Below are 19,580 nucleotides of genomic sequence, written 5' to 3'. Positions count from 1 at the left end.
TAATAAGAAATATAATACTAGGTAATATGTAATTATTTGCTCTGTGCCACAACCTGGGCATACTGCTTCTCTTATGTCAAAGCAATGTTATTAGGTAGATGCTATTATTTGACTCATTCTGCATATTAGAAAGGGGTATCTGAGGCATTAAGTGATTTTCCCAAGGTGACATAACTAAGTAGTGATGACATCAGGATGCTAACTGAAGCTGCTGTGTGACGGAAGATCGACTCCTCCACAGATAGAATAAATGCTTAACATATTCCAATAAAAGTAAAATATTTTCAACAAGTGGGAAGTTTTTACGTATTCTGTTTTTTTTTTCAGGGCCTTATAATGTTTCTCAGAGTTTTTTGATCCCAAGATCATTTGTATGAGAATAAGTTGGATGAACTTGTTAAAAATATAGATTCCTGGGTTCTATTATAGATCTATTCAATCAAAATTCTGGGATTGAACAAGGAAGTATAATTTTTAAAATCATGATTTTAATTTACCCTGATGTTCACTAAAGTTGAGAATGAATTCAAAAGAGAAGGATTAGATTTCAATTGGTAAATATATTGAACAGCAATTCATGATGGAGAGAATACGGATTAAGGTGTGGTATCCAAAGATAAGCCATTCTGGGGGGTTGAAAGCAAACATTTAGTAGATGTGTAGGGTATATATAAGGAAATGAAAGGATACAAATACAGGTCTTGATAAAATACAAGTTTGGAATAAAAGGTACAGCTTAGGAAATATACTCCGTGGTACTCTAATAATGTTGTACAATGATGGATAGTAGCCATGTTTGTGGTGAGCACAGCATAAGGTATAGAGTTGTTGAATAACTTGGACCCCTAAAACAAATGTAATGTTGTGTTTCAACTATATTTCAGTTGAAAAAAAAAAAAAAAGAAAGAAAAGAAAAAAACACAGGTCCATCTGCTTTGAGCCATGAGAAAAGGTCCTAGGGCATTGGACTTTCCTGAAATGAGTAGCATATGGATATTCACATTGAGCCACTTGGTATTTCGGATAGGAAAATAGTCTGTTAAAGTAGAATTTTAGACAAGTTAATCTAGTAGTCATTGGGATGTCTGGGATGTGGATGGACTGACGAGAGCTTACTTAAGGGAGGCTCTTGATGCCCAAGTGTGTGAAATAGCACTCGATGATATTAAGTGCTCAGAAAGGAAAGGAGTAAAATACATTGTGCATGGGGAGGGTGGGGGAATCCATATAGCACAAAGGCATTTCCTGAGTTAGATGTTGAGAGAGGTTCAAAAGACAAGAGGTTGGCTTTCTGAGTTTCTGGAATGATGGGGCATCCCAAACAGGAAGAAGGGAATCAGAATGAAGCAGTGGTTTCAAGACACAGATCTTTAGGTCCAATAGGCAAGTAGAAATCCAAGATGGAATTAAAAGTAAAATGTCAAAAAAAACAAAAAATAAAAAAAATAAAAGTAAAATGTCAGTTTGAGGCATAGATTTAGGTAAGTGTTGGGCATTACTAGAAGGATAATATTAATGGTGAAGGAGCGAATGAGAGAATATTGGGAGGATTACAGAAATAAACACAAGACAGCACCAAGGAATACCTTCACTGAAACTGTGGAGAAGTTGAGAGGGAAAAAATGCAATCTATTCTCAAGGGGCATTGGACAAAAATATAGCCTGAAATTAATCTTAAATATAATCTCTTCTTTAACAGAGGTGAGAAAAATGCATACATAAATATCTCAAAATATGACCAGTGGCCACAACTAGAAATCTGCATTTCTAGAGAACTTACAGCTAAAATGAAGATCAAATAATTTCCTGCTATTCCACAAAGTAGAATTGGGTTTTATCCCTCTTAATTATCACAATAATAAATCAAGTAACATTTTAAAACATCAAGGGAAAAAAGCACACATCTGATCACAAGTATTTTTTTTTTCCCCCAGGGTGCAGTCTTGACTTAAAAGGTTCTCAGCACATTCTCACTGATGGAGATGAGCTCTGCCTGAATCAGCTCCTACTTGGGACAAGCACAAAAGGGTCAAGAGAAAAGTCTCATCTTTCTGAATCATGAGTCTCCCTCTGAAAATACCTGCTCATCAAGAAGTTTACTAGAATTTATTTTCAAGCCCAACCTGGGAGCAGAACAAATAAAGCAAGTAAATATCATGAGCAAAGTGGGGGGGGGACTTGTCTATTCAAAGAAGAGCAATGGCTATCCATATTGATGGCAATGTCAGAAATGCCAAGTTCAGATGGATCCAGCTTTGGGGGGAGGATGCAGAGAGGTCTCTTTCACCAGAACCAACTTCCCTTTCTTAGTTTCCCCCTTTCACTGACTGTGCCTCTGGGCATGCAAAAGTGTCCTTCCGTGCAATGGGGAGTTAGCTTATTTGTGCGTGGGGGTAAGGCAGCCTTTGATAAATATAAAACCCCATCATTATCTCATTTTGGTATATTCTGAGATTTTCCTAAACAGATGTCATGGAAAATTCATTGAGAAAGAACATAACTTGTTACAAAAGTAACCCACAGATTTTATCTTTCTCATTTGCCTTAAAAGTTCAAAGCTGGGGGAAAATGACCTAATTGAGATAGGCCTTATAAGAGAAAGAACTGAAGGGTAATTCATGTGGCATTGACTATGTAGTATTAAGTGAATTGTGTTGGATGGAAATTTAAATGCCCTAAATGCCTTGTGATCATGCTTGGCACTTAAAAATGTTCCATTTTCTAAAGCCTTCAACCATTCGCATTTTCAGTGTTGCTGTTCTTCATATATTAAGAGAATGCCACAATGGATAGAAAGGTAACATTGAGTTTGTTTCTTCAAAGAATGGACTAGGTTTCCCAAGAACAATCAACAGACCTTCCTAATGTCCCTGATAACAGAAAGGATGTATTTGCAAATGGGAGGCTAGGTTCAGGGCTATGTCAAAGGGCAAAGAGATGATAGGTGACCATTCAAGAATCAAATCCTTGATTTTGATCATCACTCAAGGGCTCTTTGGACTTGTCACTAAAATGAGGAAGTATTTCTAAAGGCCTGTGTCCTGGAGTATAGTTCAAGGCAAAACTGCAACCCTAAATAGGGAGTTACATCTAATCCTTTGAGACATGTCTTTTGAGATATGCTTTCTCTCAGAATCCAAGCCTGGGTGATGTTGCAAGCTACCTGAGAATCAGCTAACTTATTTTTATTTGGAATTATCTAAAGAAATGCCCTTATTGCTCCACTTATTACGATGGCTCCTACAAACAAAGAAGCAAACACACAAACAAAAACTGATAATGTTGAGGCATGGTGAGACTGTGGGATGGTGGCAACCCTCCTATATTGTTGGTGGGAAAGCAAAATGATACGTCACCTTGGGAAATAGTTTGGCAGTTTCTTATAAAGTTAAACACACACTTACTGTATGACCCAGCCATTTTGCTCCTTATTTACCCAAGAAAAATGAAAATTTAGGTTTCCATAAAAGCCTCGACATGAATGGTGATAGCAGCTATATTCATAATCGCCAAAACCTGGATGGAATCTAGAGGTTTCTCATTTAGTGACTGGATAAGCAAACTGCGGTACCTTCGGGCACTTAAGTTGATTTGCTCAACAACAGGGGTGAATTGCAAATCCGGTTTCCTATGTGAAGGAAGCCAGATCCAAAAGCCTACATGTACACTGTGTGATTCGATTGATACGCCATTCTGCAAAAGACGAAATTATAAGGAAGAAGAACAGATCAGTGGTTGCCTGGGGTTGTGAGTAGGGAGGAAGTGACTCCAAAGGGGCAGTATGAGGGAATTTGGGGGGAGGGCTGAAACTATTGTGCATCAGATCCTGTAGAACCGTGCCACAGAGCATGAATTTTATTGTATGTAAACTTACAAATAAAATTATATATACATAATTCTACTACAGACCAATTCCACAGTATCTCTTTTCCAAACTGGAGTAGAAATCCAGTCACATCGGGTCTGCTAACATGTCCCCCAAAGAGACATTAATACCAGGAACTGCAGAAGAGCACTGAGCTTGCTTCTTCCTAAATGTGTCAGTCTGAAGCAAAGTATCCTTTTGGCAGGGGTGGGGGGCGGATTTTTCTGTGTATTTGGACTCTGGTTCTTTTTTTTTTTTAATTTTTTAAAATTTTTATTTATTTATGATAGTCACACAGAGAGAGAGAGAGAGAGAAGCAGAGACACAGGCAGAGGGAGAAGCAGGCTCCATGCACTGGGAGCCCGACGTGGGATTCGATCCTAGGTCTCCAGGATTGCGCCCTGGGCCAAAGGCAGGCGCCAAACCGCTGTGCCACCCAGGGTTCCCTGGACTCTGGTTCTTGATCCTATTTTTTGTGTCTCCTGCCTTACGTACCTCCAGTTGCTTTATCTCTTCAACTTCATGATGGTCACTGAATCTCCAGATCTCCGAAGACAAAGGGTCATACTTCCTTATTTAATTCAGCAAATATTTATTGTGTCTGCCATGTATCTAACTCTTGGAAGCACCAGGGATTCATCAGCTTAAATGTATAGAATTTATCTTCCACTCAGCAACTTTGATTTGGTGTCAGTAGAGTCAAAAATATTCGCCTTCAGCTGGTTTATTTACCAGTTGCTGCAAACTTCCAGATCCCGCTGAATTTCAACTAGTAATTAAAGTTGACGTCGAAAGCATCAACAGATTGGATCAAAACAGTATCAAGTCAGTGGCCTCAGTCACTTCCAGTATTGTTCTGATTCATCATTTGAAAAAAACTTGTGTCGTCTGCAAGCTCAGATTCTGGAAACTAATTGGGATTTGCACTTAGCTGTAAAATTTTAGGTAACAATTTGTTTACTTGAACATAACATGGAGAAGTGAGAGGTGCCACCTAGGGACACTGGGTGAGAACATCCTGTCCCTTAGGAATGGGCTCTGAATATGGGGCAGATACGGAATACACTGGAGTTAGGAGTTTTCTAGAACTTTGAGAAAGGACCTACAGTAACAAGAAGGAATCTTTCCATCCTAGATGAGAATGTGTCCAGGGATTGATAAAAACACCAAGAGGATTTATTAATTTCCTCTTGCTGCTGTAACAAATTCCACAAACTCAGTTGCTTGAAACAACACAAATTTATTATCTCACAATTCTGGAGGTCAGAAGTCTGAAATGGATTTTAGTCACTGGGCTAAAATCCAGTTGTTGGCAGGGCTACGTTCTTTTCTGGAGGCTATAAGGGATCATCTGTTTCTTGCCTTTTCAGTTCCTAGAGGCCATCTGCACTCCTAGACTTGTGGCCTCCTTCCATTTTCAAAGCCAACAATGGCTGGTCAAGTCTTTCTCACGTCATGTCACTCTGATGCTGACCCTTCTGCCTTCCTCTTCCATATTTAAGGACACCCTGATCCTAATAAGCACACCTGGATAATCTTAGATAATGAACTGAAGAGCAATCTTAATTCCATTTGCTATCTTAGTTTTGTTTTGTCATTAATGTAACATATTTACCAAATTCTAGGGATTAGAACATAGCCATATTGGAAGTACATTATTCTGATGACAACGCTCAATTGCTCAATTAAAAATTGCCACTCCTAGTGAATAGCCTGTAGAATTGGTCAAAATCCTAATCTTAGCCACAGATAAAGTTAAAGTCTGTGTGTTGACTGACTTCATGAGCACTTTTTGTTTTATTTTATACTCTACTAGATATATCTTAAGATACTTTCTATGTAGGTCATCCTTCAAAGAAGTAAATAAGCCAACGGACAGAGGGATACAGCCTGAAGCTGGTTATCTATTCTCTCATCCCTCCCAGGCAGCTCATCCTAAACAAGACTGTTGGCCACAAGCTCCATTTTGTTCTCAATCTAAACCATCTCAATGGGTGTCTTCACATGTGGAACCACTATTTCTTTGTGTTGATATTGATAAACTTGTCTAACACCTTTCCTGCGAGAATTTCAAGGACCTCTAAATCTAGGAGAAAACATACTTTTGCAGGATTCATGGTTTCACCCATGAATGGATTTCCTGGTTTGGGAGAATTTTGACCAGATTTTGCTTTTTTGATCTTATTTTTTCTAAATAGTGATTTAGAGCAACACAGATGAGAACTATGAGCATCTCGCTATTTTACCTGCTGTAAAGAATGCACAAAAAGATGAAAGCTTCACAAGAAAATCCCAATTACTTAGGTTTCGTGTGGATTTCTTAGCCAATTACCAGTTTCTCTCATCCTAAGGGAGACCACTTGAGGGCCTTTAAACTGTCGAATTCTTTAATGTTGTGATTTTTAAAAATTCAGCAAAGAGAGATCTCATGGTTTAAAGATGTAAAATGTTTTATGAAATTAACTCAAGGTTTTTCAGACATCAAACAGTTTGGGCTTTCCGTATCTCTGACCTCATAAATATTCTCATGTGCTAAGTGAGATGGATTTAAAACATACAGATTAAAATAAATATCCACTACTCGACAAGAAAAGAAAGGGCTTGACAAAATGAGATGACTAGGAATTGACGAGAGTAATGAAGATCACCACGGACCACCAGCTTTGAAGCATGTGTTCTGAAGTCTGACAGATGTGTTTGAATGCTGGCTTTATCAGGACAGATACTATAATTTAATCACCAAAAATATGGGTTTTTTTTTTCCCTACTATAGAAACAAAAACCTGTGTACGTATGCCAGTTGTTTTCTCCAGGCTCAAACATATCTAGAAAAACACTACCTTTCTAGGATTTCCCTGCAGTTCATGTGTCCTAGTGGACACATTTAATGTGGCCCCCAGAAAGAGGATCCTATTCCTCTCTTCTCTTTTCCTTCCTTCTGGAGCTGGAACAATTATCTTGGACCAAGGCGTAGAGAATGGTAGTATATGAATGTTGGTATACTCTATCAAGTTTGAAGGATCTTGAGGTGGTGATGATTCAAGTCACTATCTCATCTTCTGTTACTCAAGGCCAAACCTAAGCTAATTCTAATTTTGAAACTACTAATATTTGAAACGGTGGCTATGAGGATTCAATGAGATTAATGTACATCAGTCATCCAGTACAATGGCTTGTCCATAGAAGGTAAAAATAAATGTTAATTACCTTCTCCTTTCCATGACAACTAAACTTCTAAAGCCCTTTATCCATGAAAGCATCTCAGTGAGTTTGATCTTCAAAGTTAATGGCAAAGAAATATTTTTGACTATGAAGATGAGATGCCTCTAGAAAGACAATAAAGGGATTTCTGTTTCCTAATTCATTCTTCCATAATTAATTTATGCAACATGTCTTGGGTACGGATTACGTCCCCTGCACTGTACTCAGGATTGTCAGTGTAAGTAAGATTGAGATTTTGCCTGTGGTGAGCCCAAATTCTATCAGAAAAGAGGCAGCGAAGCAGTGATTGAGATCTAGTGTGATGAGTACCACAGTTTAAAATATTTACAAAAATATTATGAGAATACAGAAAGTCATCTTGGTCTGCCTAAGGAAGTTGGAAGATAGTGAAGGGAAGGAAAGGTTTTTAAATAGAGAGAACAGCATGTCAGGGCAAGAAATGCATAGTGTATTTGGTGGGCAATTGAATAGTTTTACACGAAGTTTCATGAGATAGAGCTGAAGAGTAGTAGGTTAGCCTCCGAATGTGACAAAAGATAGTGTGTGTGAAGGATATAACTATTTGTGATCTATTTTGAGCTATTTTTGCATCTGATATGATGGAAGGCTTGGGATTCTCTATCTTCCTGTTTTTACATAGATAGCTGGTTGTTCCAGCATAATCAATGGGAAAGAACATTTTTTCCTCCAAAGAATTACTGGGGCTTTTTTTGCAGAAAATCAATCAACTATATATATGGATCTATTTCTGGACTCTCTGTTCTGTTCATCTATTTGTCCTTATGCCAATAACACATTATCTGAGTTATTGTAGCTCTATAGAAGACATAAAATCAGATAATTTAAATATTTGAACTTACTTTTTTCTCTTCTTTCCTCCTTTTATTGTTTGTTTATTATTCTAAGTTTTTTTCATGCCCATATGAATTTTTTTTCTTTCTTTCTTTTTTTTTTTTAATTTATGATAGTCACAGCGAGAGAGAGAGAGAGAGGCAGAGACACAGGCAGAGGGAGAAGCAGGCTCCATGCACCGGGAGCCCGACGTGGGATTCGATCCCGGGTCTCCAGCATCGCGCCCTGGGCCAAAGGCAGGCGCTAAACCGCTGCACCACCCAGGGATCCCCCCATATGAATTTTAGAATTAGTTTTTCAATTCCTCAGATAAATCCACGGAGGTTAATATTCGGATAGCCTTGAAATCTGTGAATCAACTGAGTGGAAAATTGATATTTTAATAATTTTGAATCTTCTCATGTATGAACATAGAATAATTCTCTATTCAGAGAATTGATAAATAAAATGATTTGAACCTGGAGATTTCTTTATGGAAATATTCTGGTTAGGAGCACAATTTTTTAATAGTTGTATGGTTAGTAGAGGTTTATTAATTTTATTACTTTTTCAAAGAACCAACATTTGGATTTGTCTACTTTCATTTTTTCTTTTTTTTCTATTTCATTGATCTTTCTTCTTATATTAATTATGTCCTTTCTTCTGCTTACCTAATGTTGTATTGCTTCTTATTTTTCTAGATTCTTAAGCTGGAAGATACATGATTGATTTAAAACATTTTAATGCTTACACATTAGTTTTAATGTGTTGATTTGAAGCACTTAACGACATGCATAAAGAAGTTCTTTAGCTGCATCTGTTTATTTTTGAGGTATTATGGTTTTTTTAATGATCAGTTGAAGATAGTTTCTGATTTCCTTTCTTATTTTTTTATTGGATCTATGGGCTACTTAGAAGATTATTGATTAATTAAAAACATTTTTATTTTGATTTGTCTCAATTTCTACATATTTTATCATTATGCCTTTCAATTTGGTTTAATTGTGGTCACAGAACATGCAACGTATGATTTCAAACCTTTGAAAGTTATTAAAACTAATTTTTCTGATCCTGCATATAATTTTTTGGTTCATGTGGGTCCAATATACAGTTTATCTGGTAAAAGCTTCATGTGCACTTGAAAATATTGTGCAAAGGGAAATCATAAGGAATAATCATGGAATATCATGAACAGCTTAATGCCAATAAATCTGACAACTTAGATGAAATGGATAAATTCCTTGAAGGACACAGACCACCAACACTAATATAAAATAGAATAGAAAATCTGTGTGCATGCAAATAGTTCTTTATCTATTCTGCATTTTTTACACAGTGCTTTCTTTCAGATAAATGAATCATAAATGTTTTCCCTTGTACTGTGGCTTGCCTTTTCATTTTTTTTTCTGGTGTTGTCTGAAGAGAACATTTTTACTTTTGGAAGAAATCAACGATTTCTTCTTTCATGATGAATGTTTTTGCATCTTGTGTTGTGATCCTAAGGTAGAGAAGATAATCTCCTATGCCTCTTTCTAGAGCTGTGTTAGTTGTAGTTTTTATATTTATGTCTGTACTTTACCTCAAATTAATTCTTGCATACAGTGTAATGAGTCCTAGTTTTCTTGGACTCATACAATGAGAAGGATGCCCTTGGGGAAAGGTGCTCTGTCAATGGGGGTCTCACCCCATGAAGTTTCCTTCTTTCAAAGATCCAGTCCCTCTGCCTGTCTGCTCTTTTCCATTACCCTGCAGTGCCTTTAAAATTGCTTCTATAGGGGCAGCTGGGATGGCTCAGCGGTGTAGTGCCGCCTTCGGCTCAGGGCATGATCCTGGAGTCCCAGGATTGAGTCCCATGTCGGGCTCCGCATGGAGCCTGCTTCTCCCTCTGCCTGTGTCTCTGCCTCTCTCTCTCTCTCTCTCTGTCTCTCATGAATAAATAAATAAAATCTTTAAAAAAAAGTTGCTTCTATATTTTGCTCAATTTGTAATTGCCATCAGCAGGAATAGTAGTCCATTCCACTACTGGACTCAGGGCTCCCTGAGTATCTTTTGAGAACCACATGCCCGACTATGCTTTTAAAATGGAAGGATTCAATCTCTCAGAAATTTTGGAAATGTTTCAAGCTACTCATTTTAAATATGTCTTTTATTTTCTATTCTATTTTCTTCTTTTGTAACTCCTACTAGACATTTTTATACTTTCTTATTCTATCCCTATTTTCTCTCTTGCCTTTTATTCTGATGTATTATATTCTGATTTCTCTTTCTTTTTGTGCTGCATTTAGGATAAATCCAGATGACTAATTCTCCTCTCAACCACAGTTCAATTTTATCCAATGAGATTTTTCTCCTCTCAACCACAGTTCAATTTTATCCAATGAGATTTTTCTTTTTTGATTACATACCTTAGTTGTGCACTTCCTCTCCCTTCCTAATTCTGCCTATTTTTTCTCACATTTCCATTCTTCATTTTCTATCCTTAATTATTTGACATGTATGTATGTTATTGTCTTTTTACACTATTCTGTCATTTCAGGTCTTCAATAATCTTGTCTGCTGACCCCACCAGATAAATTGTGCAGTGTACTATTCATGATTGTGGGGACATCTTCAACAGAGGTTGGTTTTCTTTCTCAATGAAACTGTCTGCTTTTAGTTTGCTCTACAATTTGTTTCCAGAGTTTCAAGGGCCAGTGACCTGCTTTTACATTGATTTCTCATCTTGGGGAGATAAGCACCATGTAGGTAACATACATTTTACTCCATGTCAATATGTAATATTAGCCTGAGGTATTTGAATTCCGACAGAAGACTATTGTCTCCTGCCATTAAGAGGAACACAGGAAGAGATGTACATTCTTATTGCCATATACACAGGCCAGTGAATGGACTTACCTAGCACACCTTTTATAGAAGAATCAACACTAGACCAGTCTCCACCTGACGTAAGGATTTTAGTTTTGAATCTCAATCTAACCCAAGCTCAATGCAGCCTCTCTTGTTCCTGTATATAAATGAAAATGTCAGTCCCTAGTTGCTATGGTCTAGCTCTTCTGGTGGTTCTTGAGCTTCCTAGGTCATCTACTTATATGCTTATGTCTCTAGCTTAAGTTTTCTCTTTATTTCTGGAACTTGGGGATTTTCCTTTCTTTTCTTATGATTCACCTATACAATGAATCAAATATTTCTGTTGTAGTGAGAAGAGAGTTCCTAATCCCCATTATAATTTAAAATTTCTATCAGCTTTTATTAGACATTTTTTTATTCTTGAAGGCATATAGAAGATGTGTTTTACTTATATGTTTATTCTTTGTAGTACTTAGCACAGTGCTATAAAAACCCTTTGGTGCTTAATACAAATAGGCAGAGTGAATTTAAAAATGAATGAAAGGAAGCAATTTCAAATAATAAAAGTTAAAAGGGAGAAGGCTTTAATATTTTAAATAGATGATTCTCTCTCCCCATCTCAAGTGGCTACAGGAGTTAGTTAGGGGCCAGGAGATGATGGAAGACATTAACTTTCTCACTAATGTATCAACAAGCACAATGTACTGCTTCATTTCAAAAAGAAAAAAGTACCAAGCTGGTTGCTGTCCACAGAAATTCTGCCAACATCCTGGTGGTTGCTGGTTTATAATTTTATGGGTTTACAGAGGATCAAACACTGTATTATTATGTTTGGCTACTAACTCAGGTCAGCAGTTCAAAAGTAGAAGAAAGGGGAGGGGAATGGGTAGGAGGAGAAGGAGGGAGCATGTGTAAGCTGGTGTATTTAAGACAATAGATTTAATTTACTGAGTGTGAAGCAATCTTTACCAAATCTTAGTGAATTTCCTTTCCACAAAAGATAGTATGTATTCAGAGCTCTGCTTTATAAGAATTGAAGATTTTGCAGTTATGTACTATTTTAATTTTGACTAAAGAATAAATTAATATGGTCATTTACTCCATGTGTATCCTTTTACAAAGATTTGAAATGGAAGATTTTTATATCAATGAAGATAAAAAACATTATCAAACATATCCCAAATCCCAAATCCCTCTCCTTTCAAAATATCTGTATTTACCTAAATATAATACATAGGAATATTGATATTAAATATTATAAGAATAACTTTAGGCATTTAAAAATGACATTCAATAATGATGGAGTGATCACAATACCCAAACTATTTTGAGACCTTAAACAATGTGCATATTTTCTCAGAAAATGAATTTTAGATTATTAACGTAAGAAACTCTGCACCTTGACCATAATGTCTTCTAATGGAGCCAAGTTTGACTTCTTTGCCACAGTTTCTCTGCCATGGATTCAGAAGGGGCTAGAAGAGGAGTGGGTAAAACAGGATGCCAATTTTGTTTAACATACAACAAACTAATTGTTCCTGGATTTTCTGCCTCTCTCTCTTATTCTTTCTCACAATAACTGTTTAGTTGTGTTAGGTTTATAATTAGCTGGCTCCAAAAGAAATGGGAGAGGATTGTGCACTGACAGTAGAAAAGCATAGACACAACATAACCATTTATCATTATTATTTAAGATAAAAGCACATAAGGGTGCCTGGGTGGCTCAGTCCACTAAGCATCCCAACTCTTGGCTTTGGTTCATGTGGTGATCTCAGGGTCATGAGATTGAACCCCATGTTGGACTCCACTCTCAGCGAGAGTCTGCTTGAGATTCTCTCCCTCTGCCTCTATACCTCCCCTGCTCATACGCACTCACTCTCTCACTCTCTCTCTAAAATTAATTAATTGATTAATTAAATTAAAACTGCATAGAAATCAATATGTTTCATTTGTCAATTTATCCATTACATTATACAGTCTGTTATTCTGTCATCAAACAACTATTAAGGGATACTTATTTTGTGTTTCTAGGCACTAGGAATGCAACAGTGAAGAAGTGAAGGCAGCACTTTTGGTTCCACGGAGCATACATGTTGGCAAGGAGGTGTCATAAAGAAGAGCAAATCATGTGAGTGCTATGGCTAATAGAGAGGAGATAAATAGAGAGTGGCTGGCTTGTACTGGAAGAGCTATGTAAGGCAGGGGACTCAGAAATGGTCTTTCCAAAGACAACAGTTATCAGCTATCTGAAGAATAAAAAGGAGCCACTTTGTGAAGGTTGAGAAGAGGCATTACAACAAGTAAATAGGAGCAGACTCTCTGCTAACATTTTTTGTGTTCCAGGACAACAGTACAAATGGCAGTCCATTTGCCCCCTATTTAAATACCTAAAAATTATAAATTGAGCTAACAAACTGTTAATATAATATTTTTTCTACCCTCCCACCATGACAAATAATCCTTCCCAACAACCTAGAGGGGCCCTTTCTTGAATTTCAAATTCTTGGAGTTCATTGGCATGCGGCCATGTGGGGAGGCATTCATTGGCATGTGGCCATGTCGGGAGGGCCAACCATAGGTCCATTTCCCCTTCTCTTCACACCCCAGGCTGCCTCCCACAATGTGAGGAGCATCCCCATGCTCATGTATGGTTCCCCCAGGGCACACACATAGGCTCTGCTCAAGTTACCCCAGAGAGTGCACCTCAATATTTTCAACCAATCTGACTTTACTAAAAATATCCTGAATCCTTTCATTGGGAAAGAGTCCAACAATTCTGAATGTAAAGCTCTCAAGCTGTGGCTGAGATTGAGATATTCAGAAAAATCAGAAAGACCAGTAAGCCTATAATGAAGTAAGAAGCAAGAAGCACAGTCACAGTTGATGAGATGGGAACATAGGAGAGAGAACACACAGGGACTTTCAACCATGCTGGGTAGTTAATTTTTCTCTGCTGTGGTGGAAAGGTATTAATTTGAGCATAATCTGCTATGCTTCATGTATGTCTTACAATGGCATTTTTATCTGTTCCAAAAACATTTTCCAAAATGCTGGACTAGCTTGCAGATTTCAAGGTTGAGTTTCCAGTCCAGTGTCTGGTATTATTCCTCTTCTCATCCTTCTCCAAAAAAAAAAAAAAAAAAAAAAAAAAAATCCTACCAAACCACACCTACATGGGGAAGGTAAAACCAGCTCCATTGCATGGGAAAGAAAACTGGAGCTCACTTTTTTGTAGGGCAATAGGATAAGAAATGGCTAGGGCCACGGAGACCAATTGGGGTCCTGCATCTCCCACATGTTGGCTATGCAACTTTGGATGAAGTAACATCTTTACCCTTGGTTTCACCTAATAAATAGTGATAATAATAATATTTACCACATAATGTTACTGAAGGAATTTAAATGAGGTAATGCATGTAACATTTAATGCATTTAATAGAATGCCTGACACATAATATACCGTCACTAAACGTAATTAGTACTGCCATGACTATCACAACAACAACTATGTACACTATGATAATGATTTATGCCTACAGTAAGCAGTCAAGATAATTTAAACTCAACTTTTATGATTCAAAGACTAGTGCCTTGGCAGCCTTAGACTATGGTTATTTCAGAAGGAAAAAAAAAGGCAAACAAAACTCCAACAGCATCATTATTTGCAGACAACCAGCCTCATCCACCATCAGAATATGAAAGGAGATAAAGTGAGGGCATCATCAACATCTCATGATTTTGTAAAGGCAAAGCTATTTCCTTTCCTGTACAGAAATGGTCCCTGGGAAGCTGGCCTGGAATCAGCAGTTGGAGGGAGCTCTCGAGTGTTCACACAAATGGAGTGTGGCAGTTTTGAAAATATAAAACAATGAGCTACAAAAACTAAGTGTAATTTGGTTTTTGGCTTTAGGGTCTGAGGTTCAAAATCTCCATCTCTCTTTTCCTATCTCCTTCCTTCATTTTTTTTTCTGTCTCTCTCTCATACACACACACACACACACACACACACACACACACACACACACGAGACATGCACACGATTCCCTATATTGTCCTCTTCTTGCTTAGACCCACTTTGGTGCCCTACAGCTATTGTAGACCATCTACTCAGAATCAATAGTTAATAATATGTGAGTGAGTCAGACTTGCAATTTCAACATGATCTTAAATAGCTTGCTCTATTAAACATTGTATTGCATCAATGACAAGCTCAGTGGGTTAGGAAACCATAATAAGGTGGTTTTGGAGAATAAATTGTTTTGTTCTCAAACATTGTACCTGGACATTGTACGACTTCTAGGAAAACTTTTGCCCATTGTGTGTGGTGCTCAGGCAGACTGGGATCAAATCCTGGCTTTCTATAGGGTGTTCCTAAAAGTCTCTCTGAACAGAAAAAAAAAAAAAAAAAAGTTCCCTTTTCTGTAAGGAAGACTACCATCAAATCACTACTTTTGTTATTGTTAATATTTATTATTATAATGATTACTTGAAATTAGAGCTGAGAGACTCTGGGGAAACCAGAATAATTCACATCTGCTACTCAAGAGGAAAAGCTGACAAAAATCTTAAAGAGCAAGTTGTTAATGTAGCTTCCCCGAGAAAGAAAAGCTGGAGGCCAGGGCTGTGTGTCAGTAGATTATTTTGGGAAGAAATCGCAAACAGGAGGGTTGGAGGACTGGAGAGCATTTGACAAGAATGGCGGGAAAGCCAATTAATAGGAGCTGTCAAGCTGGTCTCCCCTGAGCTGAGAGTTTGATTGCCTATCCCCACAGGGTTCCTCTGAAGAACTGGGTTTCATGTGATTTCCAATTATCCATCTGAAAGAAGGAAGAAGACTTTTATTTACTATCTTCCATCCTCCTGGATTCAAGTGTTGACCCACGAGATAGTAATTCCTTAGAGCTTCCAGGATGCACATGTTTGAGTGCCCGGAAGGTTCCTGTAATCATTCCACTGTGTGGGTGTCAGAGAGGCCCCAGGGCAGAAAGAGAGAGATCCCATTGCAGCTGAAGCAAGAGGCTGTCAGATTACACTGCTGGCAGCTAGCAGCTGGTTGCCGTAGCAGAGTCTTGGCAAAAGATGGGCCAAGAGAATATGAGGTCCAGCCCAAGGGGAATCTTCTACAAGCTTGTTCCCTAACAATGGGTTAGTAATAGTGGAGCATTAGTAGCTGTCCTCTAGTAGAACTCAAAAGAATATAAAAAGTGGTTATAAAAAGAAAGTGGTTATAAACTCAAATAATTGTTAGTTTTTTGGGGGTTACGAAATGGAGGCAGATGCCTTCTTTTCCGTTTTCTATCTCACGGGGAGCTTTTAAAGCTTGGCACTGTTCCCATTTGGGGTGAGATACGAATTCTTTGTTGGGAGAGAGGCTAGTCTGTGCACTAAAGGAGTATCTCTAGCTTCTATCCACACAATTCCAGTGCCAATCCCCATCCACTGTCCCCCACTTCTCCCCAAGTTGCGACAACAGAAAATATCTTCAGACATAGCCGAATATCTCCAGGGGATGGGCTGTTGCCCCCAGTTGAGAATCACTGATCTAATAGAGTTGAGATGTGTTTCCTGTTTTCCCTTTCTCTCTACCCCCACGACCCCTGATCACTGACCTCCATGAATGTCTATGGCCCATGAACACAAACGGTGGCGCATACCTATGACCTACACCCCCCATCCTAGTGACCTGCACCGACCAAGATTTTTTCTCTGCAGCTCTGTTTACTAGAAGTGCTATTAAAAGCAACTTGATAGGGCCAACGCAACTGGATGTAATTAAGAGCAGTTAAATAAAAGAATCTTCTGAAAAAAGTATAAAGGGAGTACTCAGTTTGCTACAATGAGGTATGTTTAAAAATATTTTTTATATGTTTTTCTTCATGTTAAAATGCTACTCATTTAAAAAAAAAAGAAAAGAAAGAAAGAAAACGGTTTAAAGAGTACTTTAGAATGTTTCCTTTGGTAAGCGTACACCAGGCCAGCAAATTAATGAAGATAATATAAGTCTGTCCAGGAACAATTTTTTTTCTTTCAAATGTTACATCTTTTTTTAAAAATAAACTTCTAATTTTAGAATAATTTTAGATTTACAGAAAAATTATGAATATAAGACAGATGGTTCCTGTATACCACACACCCAGTCATTCCAATTATTAACATCTTCCATTAGCATTGCATATTTGTCACAATTAATGAAACAATACTGATACTTTTTTTTATTAACTAAGATGTATACTTTCTTCATATGTCTTTACTTTCTCCTTAAATGTCCTTTTTCTGTTCCAAGATCCCATTGGGACACCACATTATATTTAGTTATCAGTCCCCTTGGGCAACTTTTGATGGTGACAATTGATAGCATCCTTTCTAGTCCTGCACTCAAATCAACAAAAAAATGGGTAACCCTTCAGGACAGGGCACCACGTTGACTTATGGATGAAAAACTTTTCATTCTGGTTGCATGCCAATGATAATAGCAATAATACCTCATCATTTCATTTTACCATGTATCATGGGCAAGTGCTCTCCATGCATTATTTCATTTAATCCTCATGACAACCCTAGGGGGTAGGGACTAGTTACCCCATTTTACAGAGGAAAACATTGAGACACAATACATTTAAGTAACTTTTTCATGGTCTCATAGCTAGTAAGTAGGTCTTACTAGTAAGCAACACCTGGAACCTATCAAGTCTCTTGTGAGGTCTGATGTTAGTGCTTTTTTAATTTTTATTGATTTTATTTTATTTTATTTTATTATTTTATATTTTATTTTTTTTATTTTATTTTATTTTATTTTATTATTTTATTTGTGTGTGTGTGTGTGAGAGAGAAAGAGAGAGAGAGAGAAAGAAAGAGGAGAAGGAGAGGAAGGAGAGGGAGAGAGACAAGCAGACTCCATGCTGAGCTCGGAGCCTGGCTCCATCTCCCAACCCTGACTTGGGCGGAAACCAACAGTAGGATGCTTAACCGACAGAGCCACCCAGGTGGCCCTCTTGCTGTTTCTAACATATCCCTATCACCACCTTCCTTGGTGAAGCCCATGGCTCCTCATTCTGCCATAGCTTGTAAGTTACTTGGAAATAGAGACCCATTTTATCCATGTCTCTATCCACAAAGCACTTCGTTTAATACCTTATGCATTAAAGGCATTTGCTAAAGGATTATTGAATTGAATTTTTTTTTAATTAAAAAAAAAGTATTCTGGCTTCTAAGCTTGAACCCAGAAGCTCTGGACATGAGCAGAAGAATGCTCCTGGGAGGCTAAGAACTAAAAATACCTTCTCGTTAAAGTAATGATCAGAAATCCCAGTGAGGTCTGGGGAGAGAAATTCTTCAGGTCCTCTGGCTACATACAGCCTGGGGCTGAGGTCTAATTGTAGGAAACAGTGTCCTGTCCAGGGCACTTCCCTTGCTGGCGCTGGAAGATGACAAGTTGTGGTGGAATGCGTTCTGTTCCGGGATGGAGGAGACCAGGGGCCCAGGGCTGAGCCTGCCAGGCCGTACCTTTGGGACCTCCAGAAAGCTTCTTAATCTCTCAGGGGTTCAGGTTGCCTCACCTGTAAGATGTGGTGAAGGACCTTCAGCAAGCTCTAAGGATTCCTCCGGCTGTGACCTTCTATGGTTTTAGGTGTGATTATGTGAGTCCTGGAAGCAGTGCTCATCCACGCAGCCTTTTTGGAAAAAGGGGAAGGAAAAAGGAAAAGAAAAACACTTCCATAAAAGTATTTATAGCACAGCCAGTGACTATGAATCACGGCATAATTAATTCTCTTTTATAAAGTTGCCTTGTTTCCTAACTTAGTCGCAGTAATTCCCAAGCCCTGCTCAACAGCAGCTCCATTGACAGATATGGCATTTTCCTTGTCTCTTTGCACTGAATAAGTTCAAAGCACCCAGCCTAATCTCCAATTTCCACCAGTCCTAAATTTCAGTAACTGCATGATGCTAATCTTCTGTGACTGACTGACAGACCCAGTTGCTGAAGGATAGAAGATAAATGTGATCTATTTTGACTTCAATAAAGCTTTGGATTAATTTCCTCACATCAGTTTTGTCCATCAAGTTTTATTATCGAGGCTTTTACACTTTAATTATGATTGGCCTAGAAAAATTAGCCATGGGCTGGTTTGAAACTGCTGTGTGCTGATCCCCTGGTTACTGTAGATGATAAATGCCCTGTTCTGCAAATGTACTTGCCCCTCCATTTCTTCAATCTGATTTTTCTGGCATGGCTTTCTGATGATTTGTCTTCTTAGTGACACCTTCTAGAACAATGTTTTCTCATAAAACACTTCTCTCCAGTCTCAAACTCCACTCTGGGATTCTTAAAATGGAGTTCAGGGAGCTACCTGTAAGTATTCATGCCAGAGGGCTCGATATCAACTTGATTATACTTCGCAAAATTTTTTTTTATTTACTCGACATCTACTTCCAATATGGAGCTGAGAAACCATTATTTCACTTTCCTCCCCGTGAATTAGGGAACTGAAGGACTAGGATGAAGCTAACTGTAGCTGGTTTTATGTGGACAAATTCTACTAAACAGCCAAAATGAGAAAAATGATATGCCTGAGCAATATAAATGCATGAGTATTCATTCTTCCCATTGAGTCTTATCTCATGTTGTGTTTGACTTTTGATGGGAACTGTGTAATAAAAGGTAGGGCATCCACCGTGTAGATTGTCTCTTTGGCCTTGAGCAAGGAGGTTTATCTCGTGATACTGCTGCCTCCCATGTAGGTTAAAGAACTGGAGCTGGCTGACTTCTGATGCTTTGTAAAAATTGTTCAATGGGAAGATTCAGGGAAAAATCTGG

At 38.0% G+C, this 19,580-nt stretch overlaps 1 long non-coding RNA gene across 5 annotated transcripts in view; it reads left to right on the top strand.

Annotated features, from left to right (window-relative positions):
• The window catches only part of LOC112653026 (uncharacterized), an 87,048-nt gene extending 70,446 nt beyond the window's left edge, over positions 1–16,602 (top strand). For 2 of the 5 annotated variants that reach the window (XR_003131876.3, XR_004818450.2), the window contains 4 exons: positions 1,935–2,147; positions 8,620–8,750; positions 10,455–10,537; positions 12,797–14,526. This is a non-coding gene — a long non-coding RNA (uncharacterized LOC112653026). The other 3 variants (XR_004818451.2, XR_004818455.2, XR_004818458.2) reach the window with 3 other exon arrangements.
• The last annotated feature ends 2,978 nt before the right edge of the window (positions 16,603–19,580 follow it).

Source organism: Canis lupus, chromosome 9 (assembly GCF_003254725.2).
Source record: "Canis lupus dingo isolate Sandy chromosome 9, ASM325472v2, whole genome shotgun sequence".
Lineage (NCBI taxonomy): Eukaryota > Metazoa > Chordata > Mammalia > Carnivora > Canidae > Canis > Canis lupus.
This window is presented reverse-complemented; position numbering and strand designations above follow the sequence as displayed.